This window comes from Falco cherrug, chromosome Z (genome assembly GCF_023634085.1).
Source record: "Falco cherrug isolate bFalChe1 chromosome Z, bFalChe1.pri, whole genome shotgun sequence".
NCBI lineage: Eukaryota > Metazoa > Chordata > Aves > Falconiformes > Falconidae > Falco > Falco cherrug.
In genome coordinates, this window is record NC_073720.1 from 35,413,071 (window position 1) to 35,428,371 (window position 15,301).

A 15,301-nucleotide genomic window follows, 5' to 3' on the forward strand; every position below is an offset into this window, starting at 1 on the left:
GCAGAAATGTTGCCAGAAGCAACACATTTTATGCAAAATATTTTTCATTGCGCAAATTTCAAATGTGACACAGTTGATGGACATAAAATGGGTAGTTATGGGTGGACTTCACCAAGTCCAAAACCTAACTTCTGCAAAACAGAAACAAAACCCAACATCCCCTGCTCCCCCCCTTTCAAACAGCTTTTATAAAGTTTGACTGACATAATGCTTAATTTTAATTCCTTTAATTCAGTTTTATTCCAAATCCAGCATGTTGGTTTAACCACCCAATTTTATTGCATCTAAATTTTCCTGACAGTTTCATTTGCTGTTGGGAAATAAAATCACCGTTTTTGCAACATGGGAAATAATGGCTAGTTTCAAAACCAATATGTTTGAAACTTCCTTTGCCTGAAGCAGGTTAAGGCACACACTCAATTTACTTTAGGGGAAAAAAGCTCATTAAATAGTTTTTAATATTTCAATATAATTTAAGTAACTGCTTTCACAGTGGGAAGGCTTATTAGGCCCATGTATTTACACCTGCAGAGAGGTAAATGTTTGGGTAATTAGGTGGTTTCCAATACCAGCTTTTCAGTGAAGTTGCAGAGTTAATGCTGTAAATACTGTAGATGGACACAATGCCTTCACTGCATTTGAACATTACATTTCCACTTGTAGTATTTTGCTTTCAAGTGTTTAAGAAGGAGGTTTAAGTGGGGTTGGTTTGGTTTTTTGGTTGTGTTTTTTTTTCTTCTTTGTTTTGTCTGTTCTTAAAGTCTCCTTAATGACATGAATTGGCTAAGGAATGTGAGTGAATGTGTGTGGGTGTTAGCTCTCGGCAGAGGCTGGTGCTTTGGAAAAGCAAGATCTACACTCTCACTTCACAGTTGCCATGAAATTCCAAATGTCCATGCTGGGCGGTTTAATGGAAACCATGAAGTTCCTAAATGACCGCAGGTTTGTTCCAATGTTAAGCACAAAACAAATCTTTCAAGTCATTGGCTGAGTTGCAAAAAAGGAGGGTCATGTTTTCAGGAAGGTAATCTCCTTTCCTTTTTTTCCTTCATGGTTTGCATTTCTATGGCATTAGAAATGTGTTTCTAGTGAGGTACTGGAACTACTAGCTCACAAACAAGGGTCCTCAGTTCCCAGGGCTGAAAACAAGACGCTTGAATCTAGAAGCTCTATTTGTCTCTTATCCTGAAGTGCTCAGGCCAGTGCAACAATTGTAACTCCCAGAGAAGCCCCTTGGAAATTGATTTAGAGAAACTGATGATTTGGATAAGGAGACAAGTCTGAAGTGTAAGTTCAAGTTTGCTCTGTAAAAAAAATCATCGTGCATTCATTCTCTGCTTGCAGCAGGTTAACAGGGAAAAAGGAAGTGAATGCCAACACTTCATTGTGTCCAGTTTTTGAAGGAGAGATACAGGAATGAGCTAGTCTTTCATTTCATTGCAAATTAGTACCTGGGGCTTTCTGCAGCTGAATGGTTCGGAAAGGGTACAGTTGCTGTGGAGGGCAACCATGAGTCAGGAGGTGGCCATGTGATGCCGTTTTCCTTATTCGATGTCTTTACAGCAGTCTTTTGAAACGTGTGTCACTGGTAATATGCAATGAGTTTTACTCAGCAGCCATGTTTCTTTCCTGTTTTCCACACACCCCTGTTTCTTTTGCCTTCTTTCCACACCTCTCAAAGTGACATTTTTCAGCACATCAAATTAAAAGGAACTTTTGTGTATTATTATTTATGCTGCTAATGCTGCAGTAGAAATGAAAGTACTGGGAGTGCTAGACAGGCTGTAATTTTGAGCACTGGGTATTATAGACCAGGACATTTAACCCTGGGAAAAAGTTTTCACAGAAGAACAGAGCCAAGGACACAATTTTACTGGCTTTATAGAAGAAAAGAAATATTCTCTACAAAGGCAGACAAATTCACTTCTTTCCAGACTCAAGGACTTTTACACAGGCCAGAAGGTGCTTCCTCCTTCCTTTTGAAGAAGTTATTTCAAGAAAGAGAGCTGGGAAGCTTCTATTATTCTCTGTTAAACTGTGGGTTAAACATAAAGGGAATGTCTGTTTGTTCTGAGACTGAGAATTCACTGAGAATTTTTTGGAGGGGATTAAAGCATAGCTGTGCCTGAATGAGTACAGCTCAGATACTTAAATGGCAAATGAATCCGTGCAATCCAGATTGTCATCTTCCTGGTACCTTCTCGGTATTTTAAATTTAGATCCTAGAAGGTATACTGTTGTGAACAATTATTTTCTTGCTCTGACACCTGTTTGGTTTTGTGTATCAAGTGAAGTCTGTAAAGCACTGATAATGAGAAAATTCAGTGCTGATCTTCAGGCATTAGCTTTGATAAATAGTGCGAGATGTGTGGATGCTGCCTGTGAGTTGCAATTCAATTGGTTGAGATAATAGGTGGAAGGGTTTTTGTGGTCTTTTGTGGTGTTTCTTGTACTTGGTACCACCAGCCCTCTGCCCCATCCGCAGGCAAGAACAGAGAGTGAGACCTGGGGCAGTGTTCCCAGGAGTCTGCCTTTTTTCCAGCCTGCCTTAGAAATGCATACGTGTGCAGCATGCCCCCACTTAAAATGTAGCATTGATAATGCTACATGCACCTATTGAAAAAAAAAAAGGGGGGGGAGGGAAAAAAATTTATGCTGATATTTAACTGGGTTGGGCCTGGAGTATCTGTTTGAGGGTGAAACTACATATAAAAGAGTGGGGAAGTAAGTATTCCCCTCAGAAAATGGACTTTTACATGTTTGTCAAGCAAAATCTCATGCTAGAGCTTTATGTTTTCCTCTGGATGGCAGACGTCCCTCTGATGTCTGGTCATCAGAGGTGGCCAGTGCCCCACCACCTGGGAATTCAGTGCCGCCGTTGGGCAGACTCTCCTCCGCAGGAAAGTGGACCTCCCTAGTCCAGTGCGAGGAGGAGCAGGTCTCTGCAGGCCAAAGGGAGACAGTGAGGGCAATGAAGAAAGTCTCCTTTACTTTGTACCTTTCTGGAATTTGTAAGTCCGGTTGTTTTTCTGCTGGTTGCTCTTTTTCCCTGCCTTCTGCTACAATTGTGCATGTTTGCATCCTTTTCAACTGGGGGAAAAAAACCCCACCCAAATATTTATGTTCTTTTCTGTGACATTTTTGCAGTAGAGTAACATGTTTTTGTAGGAATATGTGTGTGCCTACTTCTGTTGCCTGGTTGCTTGCATTTTGTACTTTAAGCATAAAAGTTAATGTGAGAAATGAAAAAAACAAAAGAGCCCTTTAAAATATATTAGAGAGTATGACTCGCAGAGATAAAAAGACAGGAAATTCAGAGTTAAGGCATGAAGCATAACACTGTTCTTAACTCATAATTTTATTCCTGTAACGCTGACATGATTTAAGGGCTTACATTCAGCAAGTTACATCTTAATGTTTATTTTTATTGGGTTTTACATATTTAAGTCACACTGCTTAATATTTACCCTATATATTTATTTATTGTTGTTGTTTTTAAATTGCATGTAAAACCTTTTTGTGGAAGTCTGTGAAACCCACATTGTGTAGTGAAGGCACAGGTTTTCCAGTTGATCATAGTAAGGACCTATTTTCTGCAAGAGACTGGGCTCCCTGAAGCAGTTTGGCTGGTTGAATAAACTAGTACCTGAACAAATTTTAAAAATGTTAAATGAGTACACAGTAGGGTAAAGAGCTTCATTGTCAGCTAAAAGGGTATTATCATGACAAGAATCTTGATTTTTCAAATAACTTATGTTATCTTCCGTTTGTGTAGTGGTTCAGTTAAAGAAAGAGATGAAGAAACCAGTGTGCTTCTTGAACTATATCTTTCCCTTTGCATTTTACAAGAATTTGGATTTTTTTGTTGGCTTGTTTCAAAATACTATGTTTTGGAAAGGAAGAACTTTTTTTTTTGTGTGTGTGTGTGTGTGTGTAAGGTAGGTTATCTTTAAAATGCACCATAAGTAATAAAATTTACTACAAATATTGGCAAGAATAGCATGGTAATCACCAGCAGAGTTTGCTGCAGGTGATGATATTAGGAAAGCAAAGTGATATTGTAATGATGCAATGATTCTATTTCATCCATTTCAGATGGTGTAACTGCTTCAATTCCTACAGCTTTTTAAAGAGGGAACCATGAAACCTTTAAAGCCACATTGCTTTAAGATGCCACACTTTTGGATCTGGCCCTTAACTGAAATTGGCCCATAAACCCATAGTTCACTCAATAAATGTCACCATAAATCTGACATTGCAATACTTGCTTGTCTTAAATTTGTATGTTCATCAATATTTTCAAAGCCTTTTGTCCTATATAGGTGTTGCAGGCACCTATATTTGACAAAGCAAGCTCTTGGAGGCCAGAGCCACAATGATGAAATAAGTCACTGATTTCTCAGCTTTTGTTGACTACCAAGGATACGATAACAAAAGGATCAGCTTGTGGTTATACACTTATGGTCAGGGACCTGTTAGTTTTCAGATGCTGTGTGACATCCAGTTTTTTTTCACAGGGTCTACTAAATGCATTGCACTCTTTTGGGAGCCTGAGCATGTATCATAACTTAACCAGGACTTTGCAAAGCTTCCTGATGCTTAAAGTCATCCAGTTTTGTTTTAATTTGTGCATGTTGAAACATCCTATTGCTTTAGGAATTTCTAGTTTCATTTAATAACTTACTGATGTCTACTACCCTTTAAATGTAAGATTTTTTTTTAGAAGAGCATGTTCTGACCAGACACTCTGAATAAAGGAGTTTAAGCTACCATTCTGGTACACGGGCCACCAAATAGAAAGAACACCAAATTACTGAAACATCCCCGTGTAAAACAGTTTTTTAAAGTTGTGTTACAGCTTTCTTGCTTCACAAACCAAAAAGCTGAAGAAACCTCTCTCCAAGTCTCATTTTATGTTCATGACTCTTCTGATAAAAATTCTATGTGCCTGATGAAAGTTTGTAGCATTGTATGTGATGATGATGGTTCTGTTTTATTTGGGTTTTGTTTTTGTTTTAACTCTTCCGTGCTTTCAGAACACACATTTGGCATATATATACACAAAAGGATAAAATTCCATTAGAGTTTTTTTAAATGTTGATTCATATAAAATATGATTTATGTGCAGGAAATATTAATTCCATTTGCCTAGTGGACTCACTCAAACTGTATGTTCAGCCTCACAGAAAATGATGATCTAATACCTAAGCTAAGAGCAGTTCTTAGAGGCTGATTGTGCTCAGGAATCTAGTAAGTATAAAAAGTTCTGTTGAAGTAATTACTAGATTTTTTTTAAATTTAATTCCAGTCTGAAGTATAATTGTATATATAAATTTGGCCAAAACCAATAGACACAGTAAACCTAGCTCACCCACACTCAAGTTGTTTATAACTGATAAGCTTGATTCCTTGCCCAGTTAGTGTAATTTGGATCTTACATTTACAAAAGACCTACATGTTAGCCATCAACTGAAACTGAGCTTTAAAATTCTTTTTTAGGCTCTTCAGATATCAACTGATGTTTTATAAGCAATACTGCCAGAAAGCCAACTGTTTTCCCTGACCATTACTGTTTTAGAACTACTCTTTAGAACTCTATTGAATATACACTGCTTCAGATATTGCATGGTATTTGTGGGAGAAAGAGTAATTCCCTCCTGAATTTATTTCAATTGAGTTTTACTGGGGAAGAATTAACATTAAAGTGCTTGGTTTGGATAAGCAAACAAAAGTTTGAAAACTGTCCAAAACCTACAGGGAGCCAAAGGTACCCCTTCCTGGTGAATCTTTCTCTAGGCTAGTTTATGGGGGAGGGGGATGAAGTCCTTATCAGAATTGTGGCTGGGAGGTAGCAGGATACACATCTGTAGTGGACAACCCAGAAAATCTACACTTCATTGGCCAGTGCTAAAAGGGTGAAACTCTTTGTCCTGCTCATACATTGATGATTTTAATAATAAACATTAATTTTGAGAAAGTTAAGTCAACAGCAGTAATAGTTCACTTGTAAGCATGTGGTGTAAGTCAGTAATTTTTTTCTCCATCATTAGAGGATCTTTTTAAGAGGCTACTCAGTTTAATACAGGTATTGAGATGAACTGAGATTTAGATTAGCCTGTAGCCTAATGCAAATGCAGATGTTCTTACTCAGCGTGGAAGTGTTTGTATTTTGGATAACAGATTACAATCTGTTTTTCAGATAGGTTGCATAAACCATGTCTGTATCCAGTTTATGATCCAAATTCTGTTATCTCCTAAGAACTAACATCAATCTGCTGTTAGGGGATGCTAAAGGCTGTAGTTCATAAGATTAGCATTTCCCTTCTCACGTCAGGAATATGGACAACACTGGATTATATCCTCACGGCCAAGTGGACTGAATCACATTTTGCTCATATAAAGGTTTTTGGAGAGATTTACAATAATATTCTCCACTAAAATGCCTTGTGTGTCCCTCGCACCTTATTTTAATTCTGAGTAATACCATTTTCCTACTTGAAATCTAAGTGGGATGTTAGCTACATTTTTTTTTTCATTGCTGCAAAACTGCCTATTTTTTCATCAGCAACCTCTGCCAGAGATGTGTGAGCTCCAAGTCCTTATGACTTCCTCCTTTTCACTACCTTTCCTAAAGATAAGTTTGTTCTATGTCCTTGCTCTAAATTCGTGTCAAGAGAGGTGTCTGCTTTACACCTCAGTCAATAGATTTCCTTTTTTTTTTTCCTTCCTTCATGCATATGGCATCTCTTGAGCTTCCACTTTCTACTGGATGTCTGCTTCTCTTTCTGACAATCAGATTTCTTGTGTGAAAAAATGCCCTTTCAATATTTTTAGAGAGAACTTCAAGGGGACTTGTCCCTATGGATATACTGGGAAACAAATAGGTTACACAGCCTATCTGAAATTGCTGTAGTTTTGCAAACACCTGAATCTGGAATTGCTTCATGGGTATTCTTTTGAGTCTTGCCTTGCTGGAGTTGTGGTAGTTGAAACCTGTAAGACCACCAGAAAGCACTTGCTACAGCAGCTCTCCTAATTTCACTGTCAAGACACTAGTGCTCATCCAGACTGTTCCACCCTTGGTTTACAGTGTGCCCCTTTAGCAAAGAGTGCTTCAACATCATCAGTACTTACTGCATATTGCATTTTTAAGGGTCTTTTCTGACCGACTCCACATATTTATTACAAAAATACTTGAGAGGAGTAGTGAGCAAATGGGAATATTCTTAAGGCATCTCTCTGCAACATAACAGTGAGTTCCATGTTTGTTCTCCTTTTTATATAAGCTATCAGGAGAATTCTAAAATGTTGATTTCAATTTTTTAACAGTTCATTTGTTTTGTTAGCTACATAGATTTATATTTCTGAAGATTATTCCTCAAAAATATTGCATATTTGGCAGAAATGCATAGCAAAAATTAATCTTCTGAATGCATAAAGATTTTTTTTTAATGCAGGAAAGCTGAATCATAAAGACACTTTCATTGTTTCTAGACCTTTCTCCTTTCTGTTGTTAAACATTAGTATTAGAAATAATCACTTTTTCCCTCTTTAACCCCTTATATCCATATTGCTGGTACAGTACATCTTGATTAATTATAAAGTGCTTGAAGTATTTTACTGAATCAGTGTAATTTCTTTTTTGTCAAAATGTTTATGATGATTAGCACTAGGATTCTGCATTAAAATTAGTCTTTGCTAAAATATAGATTAATGCACCACTGTCAAAGGTCTGCTGTCCTGTTTAGTAGCAGAATGCCTAAATTGTAGCTGCAGCAGTTCAGAGCAAACAGACAAAAAGGAGGGTAGCTAAGCGTTTTGCTGCGCGTGAGCAGTTAGAGGGCAAGCAGACACCATGCACCTTGACCACCTATTATGAAGCTTTTTGCTGCAATGTCAAGTGAAAGCGAGTTAATTGGGTGAAGCTGTAGAGCATGTTAGGGGCATGGTAAAGGGTTGCTGTCTGACAGCTGAATGTCAGCAGAAGCTAGTGAAGTGTGGCTGAGAGACAGAGACCTGTCACAAAGTTCATGTGGACTATAGCACAGTTAGGGAGATGGAATGTGGTTCTGTCTCACTTTCTCCCTCATTGCATTCAAGCACCTTAAGATTTCACACTGTATGTGTCAACCCTTGTTCTCTAAGCTGTTTTCTCCCAACACTTCTGCATTTAAATGATTGGACAGAAGATGCTAATGTTTGGCAAAATGAATGTAAATATACTTTTTTCCCTTTTTCTGCTAGAGCAGCAGTATACATCCAACTAAGACGAAACTTTGAAGGCTTACGTCAGACAGTCACACTGTCTAGGAATTCAGCTGACGACTGAATGCATTTCTCAAGAGAATATGAAGTTTGACACTTTAACTAGTTGGATAGGGACTGTTTTCCCACTAGCACTGGCAGAAGAAAAGGCTAAGTGGGGAGGACTACTTTGTGAGCTGCTTGTACCTCAGCATGGTGTCGTGAGTGTTTTCGTCTCTGGTTGTAGTCCCCTTCTCCCCTTCTTGCTAGAAAGAAGTGAAAAGCTGAAAGGGAACTGTGGGAGAGAGAGAAATACTGATCCGAGGCAATGAAAAGCTGTGTGAGAACTCACATAGCAGAAAAGGCTTTCTTGGAAGCAAGAGGAGAATCAGTTAAAGATAGCAACAGTCTTATGCACTGGTTCAAAGCATGGAAAGGTGTCACAACAGTTTAGTAAGAGTGCAGTGTACCTTTCAATGTTGTTTGCAACATGCAGCACAAGATAAACCAATAGCCATTTGGGTTAGCTACTCAATTTAAAAATAATATTAGAAGTTGCTTCCATTCTTGAGAAAGTGGGAAGACACTGATAGACAGTATGGGCAAAAAGTACTACAGAATTTGGAAACCTGGATTGAAATCAATACAAACTGAGCATTTAACCATGAAAACAGTGCATTACATAGTTTGCCTAATGTTTTTGTATTAATAGTGTAGTGCTGAGAATTTGACCTGAAAAGGGGGCACTTCGGTGTGTATTCCAATGAAGCATCTGGAAGAAGAACTTTCTATATAGACTGTATGGTGGATTTTGGCCAGAATATTTGGCAATCGTCAAAATTAGCAATGCAAAAACAAACTGTCTTTAAGCCGGCAAAACAAAGATAAGGTGTTCCTGTGATGTGATCATCCATCCAATCCCATGCGTTCTTCAGGCATGCTATGTTTAAGTATGTTTGAATAAAACAGGATTTTCTTTTAGAAAAACAATTACAGTATTATGAAATCTTTCTTTTAATTGCTTTTAATTGAGCCTCTAGAGTGTGATTTCACTAAATGCATTAAATGCTAAAGCATTATAAAAATGGGAAAAAAATTATTTCCAGTTTTTTCAGGCTCATGTTTGTTTAAAAAATCGTAAAAGTGGAAGAAGGAATTCTTTGATAAAGAAAAAAGCCATTAGTATTGTTGGCTAGCAGCACCCAAAGTATGTAGTGTGCCTACCTTTCTGACTTAATATATAATGAGTTGGCAGCCCACTGAATTATTCTTGATAGCAAATTGTTTGCAAAATCCAGGCAGAAGTGCTGACAATTAAAATTTATACTGAATGTTACCGTTTTCCTACTTTGTGTCGGAGCACCAGTTTAGTCCTACTGCCTCAGCATACAGAATTGCAAAATCATTGACATGGGAAGCAAACTTTCCAGTTTTGGCCATTCCTGCTTTGAAAAAGTTCATTAACTAGCACTGTATTGCACTGACACCCACTAGTAATGCTTTCCATTTTAAGCACCAGCTTCTAGCATTTTCAATCAGTCTGATGTTTTACTTACTTCACTGAGAGCGAGAAATAGCTCTTGGAGCTACTTTTAACAGCAACAGAATGAGAACTATACTGGAAGCCCATTGGCATTGTCTGGCAAAAGGCAACTGAGTGTTGGAAATAGTAGTCTGAGAAGAAAGTTTTGCATCAGCTGAAAATGTGCATCTTTATAGGGAAACAGTTTTTCACATAGGTGATGCAATCCAAGATAGTGGTTGTTTCTTTTCCTGGAATTGCTGTTGCTGCAGTGAAATGATGCAAGCTACAGTGACAGCATGTAGCAGGGAGAAGGTGAAAAGAGCATTATTGGCCATTTGATTTGCTGTATACTGTATTACTATGTATATGTATGTTCCAGAATTGGGGTGAGAAGAATCAGTATTAGAAGTCAATTGTGGAGAAATACACTGATCATCTCTCATTTTCTCCCCATCGCTCAGAGTGTCTGTACTTACCCTACATTTCTTCCTACTCTTGAGGGCTTGTGCTACAGCCTTTCCAGGGATTTTAGATGTTGCTATAATATGGAAGAAACTATAGCTTGCTTGTCTCTCTGCACTTCTGTTTGCTGTCAGGCATCCTCTTGCAACTAAGTATCCTGTAACCTGGTGATTTCCAGATCACACTTTGGCCTTGTAGTTCAACAAAATTGTCTTTAATTTACCTTGAGATGTAACACTGAACTCATTACTGCATCTGCATCGTCACACAGGAAACCCCCATAACTGTCTTTGTATTATGTTGTAACTTCAGTATTGTTCTTTCTGCCCTTTTATTTCATTCCTTCATCATATTCTGTTCTGATTCTAAGCAGTTTCATTACTTTCTTACCTCAGTCAAAGCCATATATGCAAGCTTGTTATTAACAACCCAGAAGCCATAACTCTCAAAAACCTTACGACTTATTGTGATATTTTTTTTTTTTATAATATAGAATGTTACATGTCATAAGAAAGCGGAAGGGAAGTTTGGGCTGCTGAATTTTGAAACTGAATATTGGAAAGTAGTTTAAAGTAACTAAAATTAGTAGTGGGAAATCCCAAAATGGGAAGGAGTTATTGTTGTAACATATAAATAGTGGAGAGCAACTGAGAAGTTGTAGTGTGGTATTATAGTGAAAATTGTGGTTCAGTAAAATCATCCTTGTTTAGGCTTTGAGGGCTGAAACCGTTCTGACTGATTTGTGGCTTCAGCTCTGGTTATAGATTTTATTTCTACAACCGAAGACAAACAATATACTTTTAGCAGTGGATTTCTTTATGTAGTTATCTGTTTGCACCACTGTTGTAACACATGCATAGTCTTCTAATTCCAGGTGTCTAACTGTGCATATTATTCCACAAGCATTGGTATATAAAAGCAAAATGGTGTGTCTTTGATCACAACACGATGCTTTTGAGTAGGCTGACATTGCAATAAAAATTTATATAAGGATATAATACATGATGGTGTTATATTTCCTGACAATATCATACATAATGAAGCAATCCACTATAAATCAGTTTTAACTTTGGTAACATAGCTCATGTATCATGAGACAACCTGTAAACTAGATCCTAAATGTGATCATAGGTTACTCACAGAAGAAAAAATGTAGGGAAGAATTGTTTTAGAAATCTTTTTCCATGTCTAATACTAAAAAACTGCTTGTGTTACCTATAGTTTAGAAAGCAATTATTCCATAATATAGGCTAACCTTTCATATTCAGGTCTTTGGGAAAACATGTTCTATAAAGTTAGGCTATCAAACTTTGAAAAATGACCGTAGGACATGAACAATTACTATATTACATAAATATTTTGAAAGCATATTTTTGCTAGACATATTGTGACCTAAATATCTATTTACCTGATGAAGTGTAACAGTTTAGATGGAATCATTTACGGCTTAGTGGGTAAATAAAAGTGCTATGCTTAAGATTTAACTGAACACACACCTTATTTAAGATACATAATTCCTCTTTTAAAAATTACCTAAATGCATATTTATATGATGGATTATAATCACAGCTCTGGCATAGTCATTTGAGTTTGTCAGTTTACTACATGTTTTAGAAAGGTACAATAATGTACAATATTATTCATTGAAATATGAATCATAATGTAAAATACAATAATGTTGAAAGAGGTCTGTTGTGGAAATTATAACTGCCTTTAAAACTCCTGCATATAGGTATGTGTTCAAACAATGAGTGTTGTAACAGTTCTGAGTATTTTTTCTTCTACTGTATAGAATCCTATTTTCTTAATAATCATGAATGTCTATAATGATATTGGATCAAAACAGTTCTTACGAGTAACAGCCAAGATTATTTTTTTTACATCAGTCAAATTGCTGTTAGATCCAATTTCCCTTCTATTCAATGAAAACAATATTGTGTTCTTCATAAGAAGTACAACACAGGATCTGGATAACGAAAACAGAGCTTTTTTTCCCCCAACAGTGAAGCTTTTACTGAACATAGTCTATTGACTTGCTGCCAATCATTAAGTTTCACACTTTTTTTTTTTTGCAACTCTCAAAGGAAATTTGATTTCTAATCTCCTTACTAGAATATGCCATATTCTTCATAAAAAAACCTATGTCTGGAAAAAGAGTAATTTGAGAGTGTAATTGCAGCATACGATTTTTACTCATTGTGATACGCTGATTGAGATGTTGAAAGCAGTACAAACCAATACGTTTAAATTTGTCTTCAATCAGTTGTGAAACCTATTTATAGCTGATATCTTATAGATTTCATTTTTTTTACACACACAGAGGGTCTTTAGAACATCACAAGTTAATTGAATGTTTCAGTATTGTCCTAATATCCTTTTATGTATTACTTTCTTTTAGAAATTTGACTGTATGGTCAGCTGATTAAAGTGTACAAATAACAAACTGTTAATTGGTGTAACAGGTGGATACCTCCACTGAGATTTTATATCAGATGTACTGATACAACTGCAGTAAATCTTGTCTGTGCCTTGGCTTTTTAGTGGTTTCGTTTCTGTGTAGCGTTGAACCCAGAAGGACTGAAAGCCTAGAGTGTTACAGATCATACTTGCTAGCTCTGCTGGTTATCCCATCCTTATCACCACCATAGATAAGAAAAACTCAAGGCACTACCGCATGTTAACTACCTACTTGAAACAGTCATCTAAATTTGCTGCTGTATGGGTTTTTAATGAAGGTCTAACATAACCTGGCTGTTTACAGTAGCTGCAGTATGGCTTGTGGTGAATCAGGAAATCAAAAGAGTCTATATCAAAGGGAACTGTTGAAGTAGGTGTTAGAGGCAACCATTGATTTTTCTCCACAGTAGTAACAAAGGAAAGGGGAATCTTTCATGAATGTGTCTTTATATATATGATTGAGTCAGGATTTGTTAAAATACACACACCCTTCTGCCTGTCTCTGGATGAGTATGTATATTGGAATCTGTGCCTCTGTGTACATGCATTTCTGTGTATGTGTGTGTGTTTATATATGCATGTATACTCTTCCTGAAATGCTGAACTCAAACATACCGTAACAGTCTTTCAGTATCTTAACTTCTTTCTGTAATTAAGCTTTGCATGTGAAGTAGTCGCATATTTTGTGACCTGATGAAATAATTGAATGTTATTTCCACAGCTATATAGTGCATTGAGTAAAATACCTTGGTAAAGGGCAGAAGAGCAACATGGCATTGTGTTTTCTTAAGTTTGTTTATTATTATGGATATTTAAGGGAATAGAGAGTGTATTTATTTAGCATTTAAAAATTATTAATGCTGATATATTGATATTATCCATAATCTTTCAAAGTAGGATGCACAGTTTTAATGCTGGCAGTTCTTTAACATTGAGTTTTAACTGGTCTAACCTTTATAACTGTTTGACTGAATGCTGAGACTCACTGAAATATGAATCATGCTTCCCCATCAACGTACATCCAGTGTGTATTCCCTGATCATCTTCTAACAGGCTAACATTTGAAGAGTAGTAAGTGTTTGATTTCAATTGATGGTAAAGTGTATTTAAAAGTAATGAATACCTTCCATGGTTGGCATGGCATATTTTTCCTAATAACAGTGACAGGGAGACTGTAGAATATTTGTTTACTTGATTAAAAAAACACACCCTAGAAATGGTAATGGGTAAAAGTTTTCTGTAAGTATTTGTAGTACTTAAATTTAAGCAGGCTGTTGTGTCCTAACACTTACTAGTGCAGAATACTAGCTAATACTCTAGCTCAGGGGTCCTCAAACTACAGCCCACGGGCCAGATATGGCCCCCCAGGGTCCTCGATCCAGCCCCCGCTATTTACAGCCCCCCCCGCGCCCCCCCCCCCCCCCCCCCCCCCCCCCCCCCGCCAGGGGTTGGGGGGGGAAACCAAGCAGCCGCAGATGGCTGCCTGCCACTTCATCCACGCGCCGGCCCCCTGGTTAAAAGGTTTGAGGACCCCTGCTCTAGCTAATGTCCTTTGGTCCTGCTTATTAAAGATTTTTTTTTTATATATATATATATTTAAAAAAGTGTTTGAAACAAGAAAACACATGCAAATACTTCATAAGCATACCTTTGTGAAAGCAAATGTAGATTCTTTATTGTTTTGGTTTTTATTTTTACTTTATTTTACTCTAGGAATCAAGAGGGAGTTCAAACATCACCATGGCTTCAAGCTAAGAATTCAGCCTGACCAGAGCTGTATCCCAGATTTTTGGCATTGCAAGCTGAACCTGACACATCCTACAGTTTTATACACAATAGAGCCAGTTCTCAGTCTTCAGTCTATTCCTTCAGCCTGAATGTCACATCCACTCCTAAAAGAACAATGGAAAATGGATCTTCAGATTCTTTGTATCAATAATCTTTTAAAAGGAAAAAATTGCATTAATGTAAAGTGATGCAATTAAAGAGCAATTTTGTTGCTACCTTTGAAATGTAGTTCAGTGTATGTATTTTTTGACGTTAATTTTGTGGTTTTGTGAAAGTGTGCATTCATATGTTCACATTTCTACACTTCTTACTCTTTGCATACCTAAACAGTTATTTTTAAACTTTTATTTACTGCAGTTGTTCATTTTTTATGTAGTGTATTTTTAAATGTTAAAGAATGACACATTTTGGGTAATTTTCCTCAGTCTTAAAAAAAATAAATCAATAAGCCATTTTAGTCTCTATCTATCAAAGTTGTTTCATACTTGTCTATTTTAAAGCAGGACTGCAATACTTTAATAGGATTGAGAGAGCTATTTGAAATGTATGCCAATGATTCCTGTCATTTCATGGCAGCCCTGCCATGGTTCACTGAGCCCCCTCTTTTCTCTTGTCAGCTCAACTGAAGACAAGCATTTAGTTGCAAACTTTAAGCAGGTTGTGCAAAACAGAAATGATGTGACTGCTTCTCTTCCTGCACAATAATGTCACTGCTGGTCAATGTGAGAAGGTCAGGTTGCTCCTTGTAAAGCTACATGATACCACTTGCCTATTTGAACAAGTTAAGTTAACTGCTGAATCTGGTCCCTGCAGGCGCTGAAAGCT

The 15,301-nt window shown here is 37.0% G+C and overlaps 1 protein-coding gene across 2 annotated transcripts in view; it reads left to right on the forward strand.

Moving 5' to 3' along the window:
* Positions 1-14,704, forward strand: part of CCDC171 (coiled-coil domain containing 171) — a 149,120-nt gene extending 134,416 nt beyond the window's left edge. For both annotated transcript variants that reach the window (XM_055699131.1, XM_055699132.1), the window contains exon 25: positions 14,402-14,704. The gene's annotated coding sequence lies outside the window, so the exon portion shown is untranslated. The remainder of the gene's footprint in view (positions 1-14,401) is intronic.
* Positions 14,705-15,301: the final 597 nt, after the last annotated feature.